Raw genomic sequence first — 23677 nt, 5'->3', positions numbered from 1 at the left:
AGAGAGAGTGACACTGACAGGAATGCAGAGAGACACTGACAGAAACACACTGAGAGAGACACTGACAGAAACACTGAGAGTGATACTGACAGAAACACAGAGAGAGACACTGACAGAAACACAACGAGAGACACTGACCGAAACACACAAAATGAAACTGACAGAAACACAGAGAGAGATACTGACAGAAACATAGAGAGAGACACTGACAGAAACATAGAGAGAGTGACACTGACAGAAACATAGAGAGAGAGACACTGACAGAAACACAACGAGAGACACTGGCAGAAACACAACGAGAGACACTGACAGAAACACAGAGAGAGAGAACCTGACAGAAACACAGAGAGAGATACTGACAGAAACATGGAGAGAGATGCTGACAGAAACATAGTGAGAGAGAAACTGACAGAAACACAACGAGAGACACTGACCGAAACACACAAAATGAAACTGACAGAAACACAGAGAGAGACACTGACAGAAACATAGAGAGAGACACTGACAGAAACATAGAGAGAGACACTGACAGAAACATAGAGAGAGAGACACTGACAGAAACACAACGAGAGACACTGACCGAAACACACAAAATGAAACTGACAGAAACATGGAGAGAAAGACACTAACTGAGAGAAAGAGAGAGAGAGAGACACTGACAGAAACACAGAGAGAGAGACACTGACAGACACATACAGAGAGACACTGACAGAAACACAGAGAGACAGACACTGACAGAAACACAGAGACAGACAGTGACAGAAACACAACGAGAGACACTGGCAGAAACACAACGAGAGACACTGACAGAAACACAGAGAGAGAGAACCTGACAGAAACACAGAGAGAGATACTGACAGAAACATGGAGAGAGATGCTGACAGAAACATAGAGAGAGAGAAACTGACAGAAACACAACGAGAGACACTGACCGAAACACACAAAATGAAACTGACAGAAACACAGAGAGAGATACTGACAGAAACATAGAGAGAGACACTGACAGAAACATAGAGAGAGACACTGACAGAAACATAGAGAGAGAGACACTGACAGAAACACAACGAGAGACACTGACCGAAACACACAAAATGAAACTGACAGAAACATGGAGAGAAAGACACTAACTGAGAGAAAGAGAGAGAGAGAGACACTGACAGAAACACAGAGAGAGAGACACTGACAGACACATACAGAGAGACACTGACAGAAACACAGAGAGACAGACACTGACAGAAACACAGAGACAGACAGTGACAGAAACACACAGAGTGACACTGACAGAAACACAGATAGGGAGACACTGAGAGAAACACAGAGAGGGAGACACTGAGAGAAACACACAGAGCGACACTGACCGAAACATAGAGAGAGACGCTGACCGAAACATAGAGAGAGACGCTGACAGAAACATGGAGAGAGACGCTGACAGAAACATGGAGAGAGACGCTGACAGAAACACAGAGAGAGAGACACAGACAGAAACACACAAAGAGACACTGTCAGAAACACGGAGAGAGAGACACCGACAGAAACATAACGAGAGACACTGACAGAAACACAGAGAGAGACACTGACAGAAACACAGAGACACTGACAGAAACACAGAGAGAGAAACTGACAGGAATACAGAGAGAGAGAGACACTGACAGAAACACAACGAGAGACACTGACAGAAACACAGAGAGAGAGACACTGACCGAAACACAGAGAGAGACATTGACAGAAACATAGAGAGAGAGAAACTGACAGAAACACAGAGAGAGAGAGACACTGACAGAAACACAACGAGAGACACTGACAGAAACACAACGAGAGACACTGAAAGAAACACAGAGAGACACTGACAGAAACACAGAGAGACACTGACAGAAACACAGAGAGAGAGGGACATTGACAGAAACACAGAGAGACACTGACAGAAACACAGAGAGACACTGACAGAAACACAGAGAGACACTGACAGAAACAAAGAGAGAGAGGGACATTGACAGAAACACAGAGAGAGAGACACTGACAGGAATACAGAGAGACACTGACAGAAACACACTGAGAGAGACACTGACAGAAACACTGAGAGTGATACTGACAGAAACACAGAGAGAGATACTGACAGAAACATAGAGAGAGTGACACTGACAGGAATGCAGAGAGACACTGACAGAAACACACTGAGAGAGACACTGACAGAAACACTGAGAGTGATACTGACAGAAACACAGAGAGAGACACTGACAGAAACACAACGAGAGACACTGACCGAAACACACAAAATGAAACTGACAGAAACACAGAGAGAGATACTGACAGAAACATAGAGAGAGACACTGACAGAAACATAGAGAGAGACACTGACAGAAACATAGAGAGAGTGACACTGACAGAAACATAGAGAGAGAGACACTGACAGAAACACAACGAGAGACACTGGCAGAAACACAACGAGAGACACTGACAGAAACACAGAGAGAGAGAACCTGACAGAAACACAGAGAGAGATACTGACAGAAACATGGAGAGAGATGCTGACAGAAACATAGTGAGAGAGAAACTGACAGAAACACAACGAGAGACACTGACCGAAACACACAAAATGAAACTGACAGAAACACAGAGAGAGACACTGACAGAAACATAGAGAGAGACACTGACAGAAACATAGAGAGAGACACTGACAGAAACATAGAGAGAGACACTGACAGAAACATAGAGAGAGAGACACTGACAGAAACACAACGAGAGACACTGACCGAAACACACAAAATGAAACTGACAGAAACATGGAGAGAAAGACACTAACTGAGAGAAAGAGAGAGAGAGAGACACTGACAGAAACACAGAGAGAGAGACACTGACAGACACATACAGAGAGACACTGACAGAAACACAGAGAGACAGACACTGACAGAAACACAGAGACAGACAGTGACAGAAACACAACGAGAGACACTGGCAGAAACACAACGAGAGACACTGACAGAAACACAGAGAGAGAGAACCTGACAGAAACACAGAGAGAGATACTGACAGAAACATGGAGAGAGATGCTGACAGAAACATAGAGAGAGAGAAACTGACAGAAACACAACGAGAGACACTGACCGAAACACACAAAATGAAACTGACAGAAACACAGAGAGAGATACTGACAGAAACATAGAGAGAGACACTGACAGAAACATAGAGAGAGACACTGACAGAAACATAGAGAGAGAGACACTGACAGAAACACAACGAGAGACACTGACCGAAACACACAAAATGAAACTGACAGAAACATGGAGAGAAAGACACTAACTGAGAGAAAGAGAGAGAGAGAGACACTGACAGAAACACAGAGAGAGAGACACTGACAGACACATACAGAGAGACACTGACAGAAACACAGAGAGACAGACACTGACAGAAACACAGAGACAGACAGTGACAGAAACACACAGAGTGACACTGACAGAAACACAGATAGGGAGACACTGAGAGAAACACAGAGAGGGAGACACTGAGAGAAACACACAGAGCGACACTGACCGAAACATAGAGAGAGACGCTGACCGAAACATAGAGAGAGACGCTGACAGAAACATAGAGAGAGACGCTGACAGAAACATGGAGAGAGACGCTGACAGAAACACAGAGAGAGACGCTGACAGAAACACAGAGAGAGACGCTGACAGAAACACAGAGAGAGACGCTGACAGAAACACAGAGAGAGACGCTGACAGAAACATAGAGAGAGAGAAACTGACAGAAACACAGAGAGAGAGACACAGACAGAAACACACAAAGAGACACTGTCAGAAACACGGAGAGACACCGACAGAAACACAACGAGAGACACTGACAGAAACACAGAGAGAGACACTGACAGAAACACAGAGACACTGACAGAAACACAGAGAGAGAGACACTGACCGAAACACAGAGAGAGACATTGACAGAAACATAGAGAGAGAGAAACTGACAGAAACACAGAGAGAGAGAGACACTGACAGAAACACAACGAGAGACACTGACAGAAACACAACGAGAGACACTGAAAGAAACACAGAGAGACACTGACAGAAACACAGAGAGACACTGACAGAAACACAGAGAGAGAGGGACATTGACAGAAACACAGAGAGACACTGACAGAAACACAGAGAGACACTGACAGAAACACAGAGAGACACTGACAGAAACAAAGAGAGAGAGGGACATTGACAGAAACACAGAGAGAGAGACACTGACAGGAATACAGAGAGACACTGACAGAAACACACTGAGAGAGACACTGACAGAAACACTGAGAGTGATACTGACAGAAACACAGAGAGAGATACTGACAGAAACATAGAGAGAGTGACACTGACAGGAATGCAGAGAGACACTGACAGAAACACAGAGAGACACTGACAGAAACAAAGAGAGAGAGGGACATTGACAGAAACACAGAGAGAGAGACACTGACAGGAATACAGAGAGACACTGACAGAAACACACTGAGAGAGACACTGACAGAAACACTGAGAGTGATACTGACAGAAACACAGAGAGAGATACTGACAGAAACATAGAGAGAGTGACACTGACAGGAATGCAGAGAGACACTGACAGAAACACACTGAGAGAGACACTGACAGAAACACTGAGAGTGATACTGACAGAAACACAGAGAGAGACACTGACAGAAACACAACGAGAGACACTGACCGAAACACACAAAATGAAACTGACAGAAACACAGAGAGAGATACTGACAGAAACATAGAGAGAGACACTGACAGAAACATAGAGAGAGTGACACTGACAGAAACATAGAGAGAGAGACACTGACAGAAACACAACGAGAGACACTGGCAGAAACACAACGAGAGACACTGACAGAAACACAGAGAGAGAGAACCTGACAGAAACACAGAGAGAGATACTGACAGAAACATGGAGAGAGATGCTGACAGAAACATAGTGAGAGAGAAACTGACAGAAACACAACGAGAGACACTGACCGAAACACACAAAATGAAACTGACAGAAACACAGAGAGAGACACTGACAGAAACATAGAGAGAGACACTGACAGAAACATAGAGAGAGACACTGACAGAAACATAGAGAGAGAGACACTGACAGAAACACAACGAGAGACACTGACCGAAACACACAAAATGAAACTGACAGAAACATGGAGAGAAAGACACTAACTGAGAGAAAGAGAGAGAGAGAGACACTGACAGAAACACAGAGAGAGAGACACTGACAGACACATACAGAGAGACACTGACAGAAACACAGAGAGACAGACACTGACAGAAACACAGAGACAGACAGTGACAGAAACACAGAGAGAGAGAGACTGACAGAAACACAGAGACAGACAGTGACAGAAACACAGAGAGAGAGAACCTGACAGAAACACAGAGACAGACAGTGACAGAAACACAGAGAGAGAGACTGACAGAAACACAGAGACAGACAGTGACAGAAACACAGAGAGAGATACTGACAGAAACATGGAGAGAGATGCTGACAGAAACATAGAGAGAGAGAAACTGACAGAAACACAACGAGAGACACTGACCGAAACACACAAAATGAAACTGACAGAAACACAGAGAGAGATACTGACAGAAACATAGAGAGAGACACTGACAGAAACATAGAGAGAGACACTGACAGAAACACAACGAGAGACACTGACCGAAACACACAAAATGAAACTGACAGAAACATGGAGAGAAAGACACTAACTGAGAGAAAGAGAGAGAGAGAGACACTGACAGAAACACAGAGAGAGAGACACTGACAGACACATACAGAGAGACACTGACAGAAACACAGAGAGACAGACACTGACAGAAACACAGAGACAGACAGTGACAGAAACACACAGAGTGACACTGACAGAAACACAGATAGGGAGACACTGAGAGAAACACAGAGAGGGAGACACTGAGAGAAACACACAGAGCGACACTGACCGAAACATAGAGAGAGACGCTGACCGAAACATAGAGAGAGACGCTGACAGAAACATAGAGAGAGACGCTGACAGAAACATGGAGAGAGACGCTGACAGAAACACAGAGAGAGACGCTGACAGAAACACAGAGAGAGACGCTGACAGAAACACAGAGAGAGACGCTGACAGAAACATAGAGAGAGAGAAACTGACAGAAACACAGAGAGAGAGACACAGACAGAAACACACAAAGAGACACTGTCAGAAACACGGAGAGAGAGACACCGACAGAAACACAACGAGAGACACTGACAGAAACACACAGAGAGACACTGACAGAAACACAGAGACACTGACAGAAACACAGAGAGAGAAACTGACAGGAATACAGAGAGAGAGAGACACTGACAGAAACACAACGAGAGACACTGACAGAAACACAGAGAGACACTGACAGAAACACAGAGAGACACTGACAGAAACACACAGAGTGACACTGACCGAAAAATAAACAGAGACACTGACAGAAACACAGAGAGAGACACTGAGAGGAACACACACAGAGAGTGACACTGAGAGGAACACAGAGAGTGACACTGACCGAAACACGGAGAGAGAGACACTGACAGAAACACGGAGAGAGACACTGACAGAAACACAGTGTGAGAGACACTGACAGAAACACAGAGACAGACACTGACAGAAACACAGAGACAGACACTGAGAGAAACACAGAGAGAGAGAGAGAGACACTGACAGAAACGCGGATGGGAGACACTGATGGAAACAGAGAGAGTGACACTGCCAGAAACATAGATAGATACTGACAGAAACACGGAGAGAGACAGTGACAGAAACACGGAGAGACACAGTGACAGAAACACGGAGAGAGACAGTGACAGAAACACACAGAGTGACAGTGACAGAAACACACAGAGTGACACTGACAGAAAAATAAACAGAGAAAATGACAGAAACACAGAGAGAGACACTGACAGAAACACGGAGAGAGACACTGACAGAAACACGGAGAGAGAGACACTGACAGAAACACGGAGTGAGACACTGACAGAAGCACAGAGAGAGAGACACTGACAGAAACACGGAGAGAGACACTGACCGAAACACGGAGAGAGAGACACTGACAGAAACACGGAGAGAGACACTGACAGAAACACAGAGAGAGAGACACTGACAGAAACACGGAGAGAGACACTGACCGAAACACGGAGAGAGAGACACTGACAGAAACACGGAGAGAGACACTGACAGAAGCACAGAGAGAGAGACACTGACAGAAACACAGAGAGAGACACTGACAGAAACACAGAGAGAGAGACACTGACAGAAACACAGAGAGAGAGACACTGACAGAAACACGGAGAGAGACACTGACCGAAATACAGAGAGACACTGACAGAAACACAGAGAGACAGACACTGACAGAAACACGGAGAGAGACACTGACCGAAATACAGAGAGACACTGACCGAAACACGGAGAGAGACACTGACAGAAATACGGAGAGAGACACTGACAGAAACACGGAGAGAGACACTGACAGAAACACGGAGAGAGACACTGACAGAAACACAGAGAGACACTGACAGAAACACGGAGAGAGACACTGACCGAAATACAGAGAGAGAGACACTGACCGAAACACGGAGAGAGACACTGACAGAAATACGGAGAGAGACACTGACAGAAACACGGAGAGAGACACTGACAGAAACACGGAGAGAGACACTGACAGAAACACAGAGAGACACTGACAGAAACACAGAGAGAGACACTGACAGAAACACAGAGAGAGACACTGACAGAAACATAGAGAGAGAGACACTGACAGAAACACAACGAGAGACACTGACCGAAACACACAAAATGAAACTGACAGAAACATGGAGAGAAAGACACTAACTGAGAGAAAGAGAGAGAGAGAGACACTGACAGAAACACAGAGAGAGAGACACTGACAGACACATACAGAGAGACACTGACAGAAACACAGAGAGACAGACACTGACAGAAACACAGAGACAGACAGTGACAGAAACACAACGAGAGACACTGGCAGAAACACAACGAGAGACACTGACAGAAACACAGAGAGAGAGAACCTGACAGAAACACAGAGAGAGATACTGACAGAAACATGGAGAGAGATGCTGACAGAAACATAGAGAGAGAGAAACTGACAGAAACACAACGAGAGACACTGACCGAAACACACAAAATGAAACTGACAGAAACACAGAGAGAGATACTGACAGAAACATAGAGAGAGACACTGACAGAAACATAGAGAGAGAGACACTGACAGAAACACAACGAGAGACACTGACCGAAACACACAAAATGAAACTGACAGAAACATGGAGAGAAAGACACTAACTGAGAGAAAGAGAGAGAGAGAGACACTGACAGAAACACAGAGACAGACAGTGACAGAAACACAGAGACAGACAGTGACAGAAACACACAGAGTGACACTGACAGAAACACAGATAGGGAGACACTGAGAGAAACACAGAGAGGGAGACACTGAGAGAAACACACAGAGCGACACTGACCGAAACATAGAGAGAGACGCTGACCGAAACATAGAGAGAGACGCTGACAGAAACATAGAGAGAGACGCTGACAGAAACATGGAGAGAGACGCTGACAGAAACACAGAGAGAGACGCTGACAGAAACACAGAGAGAGACGCTGACAGAAACACAGAGAGAGACGCTGACAGAAACATAGAGAGAGAGAAACTGACAGAAACACAGAGAGAGAGACACAGACAGAAACACACAAAGAGACACTGTCAGAAACACGGAGAGAGAGACACCGACAGAAACACAACGAGAGACACTGACAGAAACACAGAGAGAGACACTGACAGAAACACAGAGAGAGAAACTGACAGGAATACAGAGAGAGAGAGACACTGACAGAAACACAACGAGAGACACTGACAGAAACACAGAGAGACACTGACAGAAACACAGAGAGACACTGACAGAAACACACAGAGTGACACTGACCGAAAAATAAACAGAGACACTGACAGAAACACAGAGAGAGACACTGAGAGGAACACACACAGAGAGTGACACTGAGAGGAACACAGAGAGAGACACTGACCGAAACACGGAGAGAGAGACACTGACAGAAACACAGAGAGGGACACTGACAGAAACACAGTGTGAGAGAGACTGACAGAAACACAGAGAGGGACACTGACAGAAACACAGAGACAGACACTGACAGAAACACAGAGACAGACACTGAGAGAAACACAGAGAGAGAGAGAGAGACACTGACAGAAACGCGGATGGGAGACACTGATGGAAACAGAGAGAGTGACACTGCCAGAAACATAGAGAGATACTGACAGAAACACGGAGAGAGATACTGACAGAAACACGGAGAGAGATACTGACAGAAACACGGAGAGAGACAGTGACAGAAACACGGAGAGAGACAGTGACAGAAACACGGAGAGAGACAGTGACAGAAACACACAGAGTGACAGTGACAGAAAAACACAGAGTGACACTGACAGAAAAATAAACAGAGAAACTGACAGAAACACAGAGAGAGACACTGAGAGGAACACACACAGAGAGTGACACTGAGAGGAACACTGAGAGAGACACTGACCGAAACACAGTGAGAGAGACACTGACAGAAACACAGAGAGAGAGACACTGACCGAAACACGGAGAGAGACACTGACAGAAACATAGAGAGAGACGCTGACAGAAACATGGAGAGAGACGCTGCCAGAAACATAGACAGAGTGACACTAACAGAAACACAGAGAGAGACGCTGACAGAAACATAGAGAGTGACACTGACAGAAACACAGAGAGAGACGCTGACAGAAACATAGACAGAGTGACACTGACCGAAACATAGAGAGAGACGCTGACAGAAACATAGAGAGAGACGCTGACAGAAACACAGAGAGAGAGACACCGACAGAAACACAGAGAGAGACATTGACAGAAACATAGAGAGAGAGACACCGACAGAAACAGAGAGAGAGAGAGAGACACTGACAGAAACATAGAGAGAGAGAAACTGACAGAAACACAGAGAGAGACACTGGCAGAAACACCAAGAGTGACACTGACCGAAACATAGAGAGAGACGCTGACAGAAACATAGAGAGAGAGACACCGACAGAAACAGAGAGAGAGAGAGACACTGACAGAAACATAGAGAGAGAGACACTGACAGAAACACGGAGAGAGACACTGACAGAAACACGGAGAGAGACACTGACAGAAACACGGAGAGAGACACTTACAGAAAGACGGAGAGTGACACTGACAGAAACACAGAGAGAGACACTGACAGAAACACGGACAGAGACAGTGACAGAAACACGGACAGAGACAGTGACAGAAACACACAGAGTGACAGTGACAGAAACACACAGAGTGACACTGACAGAAAAATAAACAGAGAAACTGACAGAAACACAGAGAGAGACACTGAGAGGAACACACACAGAGAGTGACACTGAGAGGAACACAGAGAGAGACACTGACAGAAACACAGAGAGAGACACTGACCGAAACACGGAGAGAGAGACACTGACAGAAACACGGAGAGAGACACTGACAGAAACACAGAGAGAGAGACACTGACAGAAACACGGAGAGAGACACTGACCGAAACACGGAGAGAGAGACACTGACAGAAACACGGAGAGAGACACTGACAGAAGCACAGAGAGAGAGACACTGACAGAAACACAGAGAGAGACACTGACAGAAACACAGAGAGAGAGACACTGACAGAAACACAGAGAGAGAGACACTGACAGAAACACGGAGAGAGACACTGACCGAAATACAGAGAGAGAGACACTGACCGAAACACGGAGAGAGACACTGACAGAAATACGGAGAGAGACACTGACAGAAACACGGAGAGAGACACTGACAGAAACACGGAGAGAGACACTGACAGAAACACAGAGAGACACTGACAGAAACACAGAGAGAGACACTGACAGAAACACAGAGAGAGACACTGACAGAAACATAGAGAGAGAGACACTGACAGAAACACAACGAGAGACACTGACCGAAACACACAAAATGAAACTGACAGAAACATGGAGAGAAAGACACTAACTGAGAGAAAGAGAGAGAGAGAGACACTGACAGAAACACAGAGAGAGAGACACTGACAGACACATACAGAGAGACACTGACAGAAACACAGAGAGACAGACACTGACAGAAACACAGAGACAGACAGTGACAGAAACACAACGAGAGACACTGGCAGAAACACAACGAGAGACACTGACAGAAACACAGAGAGAGAGAACCTGACAGAAACACAGAGAGAGATACTGACAGAAACATGGAGAGAGATGCTGACAGAAACATAGAGAGAGAGAAACTGACAGAAACACAACGAGAGACACTGACCGAAACACACAAAATGAAACTGACAGAAACACAGAGAGAGATACTGACAGAAACATAGAGAGAGACACTGACAGAAACATAGAGAGAGAGACACTGACAGAAACACAACGAGAGACACTGACCGAAACACACAAAATGAAACTGACAGAAACATGGAGAGAAAGACACTAACTGAGAGAAAGAGAGAGAGAGAGACACTGACAGAAACACAGAGAGAGAGACACTGACAGACACATACAGAGAGACACTGACAGAAACACAGAGACAGACAGTGACAGAAACACAGAGACAGACAGTGACAGAAACACACAGAGTGACACTGACAGAAACACAGATAGGGAGACACTGAGAGAAACACAGAGAGGGAGACACTGAGAGAAACACACAGAGCGACACTGACCGAAACATAGAGAGAGACGCTGACCGAAACATAGAGAGAGACGCTGACAGAAACATAGAGAGAGACGCTGACAGAAACATGGAGAGAGACGCTGACAGAAACACAGAGAGAGACGCTGACAGAAACACAGAGAGAGACGCTGACAGAAACACAGAGAGAGACGCTGACAGAAACATAGAGAGAGAGAAACTGACAGAAACACAGAGAGAGAGACACAGACAGAAACACACAAAGAGACACTGTCAGAAACACGGAGAGAGAGACACCGACAGAAACACAACGAGAGACACTGACAGAAACACAGAGAGAGACACTGACAGAAACACAGAGAGAGAAACTGACAGGAATACAGAGAGAGAGAGACACTGACAGAAACACAACGAGAGACACTGACAGAAACACAGAGAGACACTGACAGAAACACAGAGAGACACTGACAGAAACACACAGAGTGACACTGACCGAAAAATAAACAGAGACACTGACAGAAACACAGAGAGAGACACTGAGAGGAACACACACAGAGAGTGACACTGAGAGGAACACAGAGAGAGACACTGACCGAAACACGGAGAGAGAGACACTGACAGAAACACAGAGAGGGACACTGACAGAAACACAGTGTGAGAGAGACTGACAGAAACACAGAGAGGGACACTGACAGAAACACAGAGACAGACACTGACAGAAACACAGAGACAGACACTGAGAGAAACACAGAGAGAGAGAGAGAGACACTGACAGAAACGCGGATGGGAGACACTGATGGAAACAGAGAGAGTGACACTGCCAGAAACATAGAGAGATACTGACAGAAACACGGAGAGAGATACTGACAGAAACACGGAGAGAGATACTGACAGAAACACGGAGAGAGACAGTGACAGAAACACGGAGAGAGACAGTGACAGAAACACGGAGAGAGACAGTGACAGAAACACACAGAGTGACAGTGACAGAAAAACACAGAGTGACACTGACAGAAAAATAAACAGAGAAACTGACAGAAACACAGAGAGAGACACTGAGAGGAACACACACAGAGAGTGACACTGAGAGGAACACTGAGAGAGACACTGACCGAAACACAGTGAGAGAGACACTGACAGAAACACAGAGAGAGAGACACTGACCGAAACACGGAGAGAGACACTGACAGAAACATAGAGAGAGACGCTGACAGAAACATGGAGAGAGACGCTGCCAGAAACATAGACAGAGTGACACTAACAGAAACACAGAGAGAGACGCTGACAGAAACATAGAGAGTGACACTGACAGAAACACAGAGAGAGACGCTGACAGAAACATAGACAGAGTGACACTGACCGAAACATAGAGAGAGACGCTGACAGAAACATAGAGAGAGACGCTGACAGAAACACAGAGAGAGAGACACCGACAGAAACACAGAGAGAGACATTGACAGAAACATAGAGAGAGAGACACCGACAGAAACAGAGAGAGAGAGAGAGACACTGACAGAAACATAGAGAGAGAGAAACTGACAGAAACACAGAGAGAGACACTGGCAGAAACACCAAGAGTGACACTGACCGAAACATAGAGAGAGACGCTGACAGAAACATAGAGAGAGAGACACCGACAGAAACAGAGAGAGAGAGAGACACTGACAGAAACATAGAGAGAGAGACACTGACAGAAACACGGAGAGAGACACTGACAGAAACACGGAGAGAGACACTGACAGAAACACGGAGAGAGACACTTACAGAAAGACGGAGAGTGACACTGACAGAAACACAGAGAGAGACACTGACAGAAACACGGACAGAGACAGTGACAGAAACACGGACAGAGACAGTGACAGAAACACACAGAGTGACAGTGACAGAAACACACAGAGTGACACTGACAGAAAAATAAACAGAGAAACTGACAGAAACACAGAGAGAGACACTGAGAGGAACACACACAGAGAGTGACACTGAGAGGAACACAGAGAGAGACACTGACAGAAACACAGAGAGAGACACTGACCGAAACACAGTGAGAGAGACACTGACAGAAACACAGAGAGAGAGACACTGACAGAAACACGGAGAGAGACACTGACAGAAACACGGAGAGAGACACTGACAGAAACACAGAGAGAGATACACTGACAGAAACACAGAGAGAGACACTGACAGAAACACGGAGAGAGACACTGACAGAAGCACAGAGAGAGAGACACTGACCGAAACACGGAGAGAGACACTGACAGAAACACGGAGAGAGACACTGACAGAAACACGGAGAGAGACACTGACAGAAACACGGAGAGAGACACTGACAGAAACACGGAGAGAGACACTGACCGAAACACGTAGAGTGACACTGACAGAAACACAGAGAGAGACACTGACAGAAACACGGAGAGAGACACTGACAGAAACACGGAGAGAGACACTGACAGAAACACGGAGAGAGACACTGACAGAAACACGGAGAGTGACACTGACAGAAACACAGAGAGAGACACTGACAGAAACACGGAGAGAGACACTGACAGAAACACGGAGAGAGACACTGACAGAAACACGGAGAGAGACACTGACAGAAACACGGAGAGAGACACTGACAGAAACACGGAGAGAGACACTGACCGAAACACAGAGAGAGAGACACTGACAGAAACACGGAGAGAGACACTGACCGAAACACAGAGAGAGAGACACTGACAGAAACACGGAGAGACACACTGACCGAAACACAGAGAGAGAGACACTGACAGAAACACAGAGAGGGAGACACTGACAGAAACACAGAGAGGGAGAGACTGACAGAAACAAAGAAAGAGCGACACTGACAGAAACACAGAGAGAGAGAGACTAACAGAAACAAAGAGAGAGAGACTGACAGAAACACAGAGAGAGAGAGACTGACAGAAACACAGAGAGAGAGACACTGACAGAAACACAGAGAGAGAGACACTGACAGAAACACAGAGAGAGAGAGACTGACAGAAACACAGAGAGAGAGAGACTGACAGAAACACAGAGAGAGAGACACTGACAGAAACGCAGAATGACACTGACAGAAACAAAGAAAGAGCGACACTGACAGAAACACAGAGAGAGAGAGACTGACAGAAACACAGAGAGAGAGACACTGACAGAAACACGGAGAGAGACAGTGACAGAAACACGGAGAGAGACAGTGACAGAAACACGGAGAGAGACAGTGACAGAAACACGGAGAGAGACAGTGACAGAAACACGGAGAGAGACAGTGACAGAAACACACAGAGTGACAGTGACAGAAACACACAGAGTGACACTGACAGAAAAATAAACAGAGAATCTGACAGAAACACAGAGAGAGAGACACTGACAGAAACACGGAGAGAGACACTGACCGAAACACGGAGAGTGACACTGACAGAAACACAGAGAGAGACACTGACAGAAACACGGAGAGAGACACTGACAGAAACACGGAGAGAGACACTGACAGAAACACGGAGAGAGACACTGACAGAAACACGGAGAGTGACACTGACAGAAACACAGAGAGAGACACTGAGAGAAACACGGAGAGAGACACTGACCGAAACACAGAGAGAGAGACACTGACAGAAACACGGAGAGAGACACTGACCGAAACACAGAGAGAGAGACACTGACAGAAACACAGAGAGGGAGACACTGAGAGAAACACAGAGAGGGAGAGACTGACAGAAACAAAGAAAGAGCGACACTGACAGAAACACAGAGAGAGAGAGACTAACAGAAACAAAGAGAGAGAGACTGACAGAAACACAGAGAGAGAGAGACTGACAGAAACACAGAGAGAGAGACACTGACAGAAACACAGAGAGAGAGACACTGACAGAAACACAGAGAGAGAGAGACTGACAGAAACACAGAGAGAGACACTGACAGAAACACGGAGAGAGACACTGACAGAAGCACAGAGAGAGAGACACTGACCGAAACACGGAGAGAGACACTGACAGAAACACGGAGAGAGACACTGACAGAAACACGGAGAGAGACACTGACCGAAACACGGAGAGTGACACTGACAGAAACACAGAGAGAGACACTGACAGAAACACGGAGAGAGACACTGACAGAAACACGGAGAGAGACACTGACAGAAACACGGAGAGAGACACTGACAGAAACACAGAGAGAGAGAGACTAACAGAAACAAAGAGAGAGAGACTGACAGAAACACAGAGAGAGAGAGACTGACAGAAACACAGAGAGAGAGACACTGACAGAAACACAGAGAGAGAGACACTGACAGAAACACAGAGAGAGACACTGACAGAAACACAACGAGAGACACTGACAGAAACACAGAGAGAGACACTGACAGAAACACAGAGAGAGAGACACTGACAGAAACGCAGAATGACACTGACAGAAACAAAGAAAGAGCGACACTGACAGAAACACAGAGAGAGAGACACTGACAGAAACAGAGAGAGAGAGACACTGACAGAAACGCGGATGGGAGACACTGATGGAAACAGAGAGAGTGACACTGCCAGATACATAGAGAGATACTGACAGAAACACGGAGAGAGACACTGACAGAAACACGGAGAGAGACAGTGACAGAAACACGGAGAGAGACAGTGACAGAAACACGGAGAGAGACAGTGACAGAAACACGGAGAGAGACAGTGACAGAAACACGGAGAGAGACAGTGACAGAAACACACAGAGTGACACTGACAGAAAAATAAACAGAGAATCTGACAGAAACACAGAGAGAGACACTGAGAGGAACACAGAGAGAGACACTGACAGAAACACAGAGAGAGACACTGACCGAAACACAGAGAGAGACACTGACAGAAACACAGAGAGAGACACTGACCGAAACACAGTGAGAGAGACACTGACAGAAACACAGAGAGAGAGACACTGACAGAAACACGGAGAGAGATACTGACAGAAACACGGAGAGAGACAGTGACAGAAACACGGAGAGAGACAGTGACAGAAACACGGACAGAGACAGTGACAGAAACACACAGAGTGACAGTGACAGAAACACACAGAGTGACACTGACAGAAAAATAAACAGAGAAACTGACAGAAACACAGAGAGAGACACTGAGAGGAACACACACAGAGAGTGACACTGAGAGGAACACAGAGAGAGACACTGACAGAAACACAGAGAGAGACACTGACCGAAACACAGTGAGAGAGACACTGACAGAAACACAGAGAGAGACACTGACAGAAACACAGAGAGAGAGACACTGACAGAAACACAGAGAGAGATACACTGACAGAAACACGGAGAGAGACACTGACAGAAGCACAGAGAGAGAGACACTGACCGAAACACGGAGAGAGACACTGACAGAAACACGGAGAGAGACACTGACAGAAACACGGAGAGAGACACTGACCGAAACACGGAGAGTGACACTGACAGAAACACAGAGAGAGACACTGACAGAAACACGGAGAGAGACACTGACAGAAACACGGAGAGAGACACTGACAGAAACACGGAGAGAGACACTGACAGAAACACGGAGAGTGACACTGACAGAAACACAGAGAGAGACACTGACAGAAACACGGAGAGAGACACTGACAGAAACACGGAGAGAGACACTGACAGAAACACGGAGAGAGACACTGACAGAAACACGGAGAGAGACACTGACAGAAACACGGAGAGAGACACTGACAGAAACACGGAGAGAGACACTGACCGAAACACAGAGAGAGAGACACTGACAGAAACACGGAGAGAGACACTGACCGAAACACAGAGAGAGAGACACTGACAGAAACACAGAGAGGGAGACACTGAGAGAAACACAGAGAGGGAGAGACTGACAGAAACAAAGAAAGAGCGACACTGACAGAAACACAGAGAGAGAGAGACTAACAGAAACACAGAGAGAGAGACTGACAGAAACACAGAGAGAGAGAGACTGACAGAAACACAGAGAGAGTGACACTGACAGAAACACAGAGAGAGAGACACTGACAGAAACACAGAGAGAGAGAGACTGACAGAAACACAGAGAGAGACACTGACAGAAACACAGAGAGACACTGACAGAAACACAGAATGACACTGACAGAAACAAAGAAAGAGCGACACTGACAGAAACACAGAGAGAGAGACACTGACAGAAACACAGAGAGAGAGACACTGACAGAAACGCAGAATGACACTGACAGAAACAAAGAAAGAGCGACACTGACAGAAACACAGAGAGAGAGACACTGACAGAAACACAGAGAGAGAGACACTGACAGAAACGCGGATGGGAGACACTGATGGAAACAGAGAGAGTGACACTGCCAGAAACATAGAGAGATACTGACAGAAACACGGAGAGAGATACTGACAGAAACACGGAGAGAGATACTGACAGAAACACGGAGAGAGATACTGACAGAAACACGGAGAGAGATACTGACAGAAACACGGAGGGAGACAGTGACAGAAACACACAGAGTGACACTGACAGAAAAATAAACAGAGACACTGACAGAAACTCACAGAGAGACACTGACAGAAACACAGTGTGAGAGACACTGACAGAAACACAGAGAGGGACACTGACAGAAACACAGTGTGAGATTCACTGACAGAAACACAGAGAGAGACACTGACAGAAACACAGTGTGAGAGACACTGACAGAAACACAGTGTGAGAGACACTGACAGAAACACAGAGAGGGACACTGACAGAAACACAGAGACAGACACTGAGAGAAACACAGAGAACGAGACACTGAGAGAAACACAGAGAGAGAGAGAAAGAGACACACTGACAGAAACGCGGATGGGAGACACTGATGGAAACAGAGAGAGTGACACTGCCAGAAACATAGAGAGATACTGACAGAAACACGGAGAGAGATACTGACAGAAACACAGAGAGACACTGACAGAAACACACAGAGAGACAGTGCCAGAAACACACAGAGTGACACTGACAGAAAAATAAACAGAGAAACTGACAGAAACACAGAGAGAGACACTGAGAGGAACACACACAGAGAGTGACACTGACAGAAACAAAGAAAGAGTGACACTGACAGAAACACAGAGAGAGAGAGACTGACAGAAACACAGAGAGAGAGAGACTGACAGAAACACAGAGAGAGAGAGACTGACAGAAACACAGAGAGAGAGAGACTGACAGAAACACAGAGAGAGAGAGACTGACAGAAACACAGAGAGGGAGAGACTGACAGAAACACAGAGAGAGAGAGACTGACAGAAACACAGAGAGAGAGAGACTGACAGAAACACAGAGAGAGAGAGACTGACAGAAACACAGAGAGAGTGACACTGACAGAAACACAGAGAGAGAGAGACTGACAGAAACACAGAGAGAGAGAGACTGACAGAAACACAGAGAGAGAGAGACTGACAGAAACACAGAGAGAGTGACACTGACAGAAACACAGTGTCAGAGACACTGACAGACACATACAGAGAGACAGACACTGACAGAAACGCGGATGGGAGACACTGACCGAAACACGGAGAGAGAGACACTGACAGAAACACGGAGAGAGAGGCACTGACAGAAACACGGAGAGAGAGGCACTGACAGAAACACGGAGAGAGACACTGACCGAAACACATGGAGAGAGACACTGACAGAAACACAGTGAGAGAAACTGACAGAAACACAGAGAGAGACAGTGACAGAAACACAGAGAGAGAGACTGACAGAAACACAGTGAGAGAAACTGACAGAAACACAGAGAGAGACACTGACAGAAACACAGAGAGAGACACTGACCGAAACACAGTGAGAGAGACACTGACAGAAACACAGTGAGAGAAACTGACAGAAACACAGAGAGAGACACTGACAGAAACACGGAGAGAGAGACACTGACAGAAACACAGTGAGAGACACTGACAGAAACACAGAGAGAGAGAGACTGACAGAAACACAGAGAGAGAGAGACTGACAGAAACACAGAGAGAGAGACACTGACAGAAACACAGAGAGAGAGACACTGACAGAAACACAGAGAGAGACACTGACCGAAACACAGAGAGAGAGACACTGACAGAAACACAGTGAGAGAAACTGACAGAAACACAGAGAGAGACACTGACAGAAACACGGAGAGAGAGACACTGACAGAAACACAGTGAGAGACACTGACAGAAACACAGAGAGAGAGAGACTGACAGAAACACAGAGAGAGAGAGACTGACAGAAACACAGAGAGAGAGACACTGACAGAAACACAGAGAGAGAGACACTGACAGAAACACAGAGAGTGAGACACTGACAGAAACGCAGAATGACACTGACAGAAACACAGAGAGACACTGACAGAAACAAAGAAAGAGCGACACTGAAAGAAACACAGAGAGAGAGAGACTGACAGAAACACAGAGAGAGAGACACTGACAGAAACACAGAGAGAGAGACACTGACAGAAACGCAGATGGGAGACACTGATGGAAACAGAGAGTGACACTGCCAGAAACTCACAGAGAGACACTGACAGAAACACAGAGAGAGAGAGACTGACAGAAACACGGAGAGAGATACTGACAGAAACACGGAGAGAGATACTGACAGAAACACGGAGAGAGATACTGACAGAAACACGGAGAGAGACAGTGACAGAAACACACAGAGTGACAGTGACAGAAATACACAGAGTGACAGTGACAGAAACACACAGAGTGACACTGACAGAAACACACAGAGAGACAGTGACAGAAACACACAGAGTGACACTGACAGAAAAATAAACAGAGAAACTGACAGAAACACAGAGAGAGACACTGAGAGGAACACACACAGAGCGGGAGACACTGACAGAAACAAAGAGAGAGAGGGACATTGACAGAAACACAGAGAGAGAGACACTGACAGGAATACAGAGAGACACTGACAGAAACACACTGAGAGAGACACTGACAGAAACACAGAGAGAGAGACACTGACCGAAACACGGAGAGAGAGACGCTGACAGAAACATAGAGAGAGACGCTGACAGAAACATAGAGAGAGTGACACTGACCGAAACACGGAGAGAGACACTGACAGAAACATAGAGAGAGACGCTGACAGAAACATAGAGAGAGACACTGACAGAAACATAGAGAGAGACGCTGACAGAAACATAGAGAGAGACACTGGCAGAAACACAACGAGAGACACTGACAGAAACACAGAGAGAGAGAAACTGACAGGAATACAGAGAGAGATGCTGACAGAAACATGGAGAGAGAGAAACTGACAGAAACACAGAGAGAGAGAGACACTGACAGAAACACAACGAGAGACACTGACAGAAACACAACGAGAGACACTGACAGAAACACAACGAGAGACACTGACAGAAACACAGAGAGACACTGACAGAAACACAGAGAGACACTGACAGAAACACAGAGAGACACTGACAGAAACACAGAGAGACACTGACAGAAACACAGAGAGACACTGACAGAAACACAGAGAGAGAGGGACATTGACAGAAACACAGAGAGAGAGACACTGGCAGAAACACAACGAGAGACACTGACAGAAACACACTGAGAGAGACACTGACAGAAACACTGAGAGAGACACTGACAGAAACACAACGAGAGACACTGACCGAAACAAACAAAATGAAACTGACAGAAACACAGAGAGATACTGACAGAAACATAGAGAGAGACACTGACAGAAACAAAGAGAGAGTGACACTGACAGAAACATAGAGAGAGAGACACTGACAGAAACACAACGAGAGACACTGGCAGAAACACAGAGAGAGATACTGACAGAAACACAGAGAGAGAGAAACTGACAGGAATACAGAGAGAGACACTGACCGAAACACACAAAATGAAACTGACAGAAACACAGAGAGAGAGAGACTGACAGAAACACAGAGAGAGACACTGACAGAAACACAGAGAGAGAGACACTGACAGAAACGCAGAATGACACTGACAGAAACAAAGAAAGAGCGACACTGACAGAAACACAGAGAGAGATACTGACAGAAACACGGAGAGAGACACTGACAGGAATACAGAGAGACACTGACAGAAACACACTGAGAGAGACACTGACAGAAACACAGAGAGAGAGACACTGACCGAAACACGGAGAGAGAGACGCTGACAGAAACATAGAAAGAGACGCTGACAGAAACATAGAGAGAGAGACACCGACAGAAACAGAGAGAGAGAGAGACACTGACAGAAACACAACGAGAGACACTGACAGAAACACAGAGAGAGAGACACTGACAGAAACACAGAGAGAGAGACACCGACAGAAACACAGAGAGAGACATTGACAGAAACACACAGAATGAAACTGACAGAAACATGGAGAGAAAGACACTGCACTGAGATAAACACACAAAGAGACACTGACAGAAACAGAGAGAGAGACACTGACAGAAACACAGAGAGAGAGACACCGACAGAAACACAGAGAGAGACATTGACAGAAACATAGAGAGAGAGACACCGACAGAAACAGAGAGAGAGAGAGACACTGACAGAAACATAGAGAGAGAGAGACACTGACAGAAACACAACGAGAGACACTGACAGAAACACAGAGAGAGACACTGACAGAAACACAGAGAGAGAGAAACTGACAGGAATACAGAGAGAGACACTGGCAGAAACATGGAGAGAGAGAAACTGACAGAAACACGGAGAGAGAGAGACACTGACAGAAACACAACGAGAGACACTGACAGAAACACAACGAGAGACACTGACAGAAACACAGAGAGACACTGACAGAAACACAGAGAGACACTGACAGAAACACAGAGAGACACTGACAGAAACACAGAGAGAGAGGGACATTGACAGAAACACAGAGAGACACTGACAGAAACACAGAGAGACACTGACAGAAACAAAGAGAGAGAGGGACATTGACAGAAACACAGAGAGAGTGACACTGACAGGAATACAGAGAGACACTGACAGAAACACACTGAGAGAGACACTGACAGAAACACTGAGAGTGATACTGACAGAAACACAGAGAGAGACACTGACAGAAACACAACGAGAGACACTGACCGAAACACACAAAATGAAACTGACAGAAACACAGAGAGAGATACCGACAGAAACATAGAGAGAGACACTGACAGAAACATAGAGAGAGTGACACTGACAGAAACATAGAGAGAGAGACACTGACAGAAACACAACGAGAGACACTGGCAGAAACACAACGAGAGAAACTGACAGGAATACAGAGAGAGACACTGACCGAATCACACAAAATGAAACTGACAGAAACACAGAGAGAGAGAGACTGACAGAAACACAGAGTGAGACACTGACAGAAACAGAGAGAGAGAGACACTGACAGAAACGCAGAATGACACTGACAGAAACAAAGAAAGAGCGACACTGACAGAAACACAGAGAGAGAGAGACTGACAGAAACACAGAGAGAGAGACACTGACAGAAACACAGAGAGAGAGACACTGACAGAAACGCAGAATGACACTGACAGAAACGCGGATGGGAGACACTGATGGAAACAGAGAGAGTGACACTGCCAGAAACATAGAGAGATACTGACAGAAACACGGAGAGAGATACTGACAGAAACACGGAGAGAGATACTGACAGAAACACGGAGAGAGATACTGACAGAAACACGGAGAGAGATACTGACAGAAACACGGAGGGAGACAGTGACAGAAACACACAGAGTGACACTGACAGAAAAATAAACAGAGACACTGACAGAAACTCACAGAGTGACACTGACAGAAACACAGTGTGAGAGACACTGACAGAAACACAGAGAGGGACACTGACAGAAACACAGTGTGAGAGAAACTGACAGAAACACAGAGAGAGAGAGACTGACAGAAACACAGAGAGGTACACTGAGAGAAACACAGAGAGGGAGACACTGAGAGAAA

This window comes from Heptranchias perlo, chromosome 9, assembly GCF_035084215.1.
Source record: "Heptranchias perlo isolate sHepPer1 chromosome 9, sHepPer1.hap1, whole genome shotgun sequence".
Classification (NCBI taxonomy): domain Eukaryota; kingdom Metazoa; phylum Chordata; class Chondrichthyes; order Hexanchiformes; family Hexanchidae; genus Heptranchias; species Heptranchias perlo.
This window is presented reverse-complemented; position numbering follows the sequence as displayed.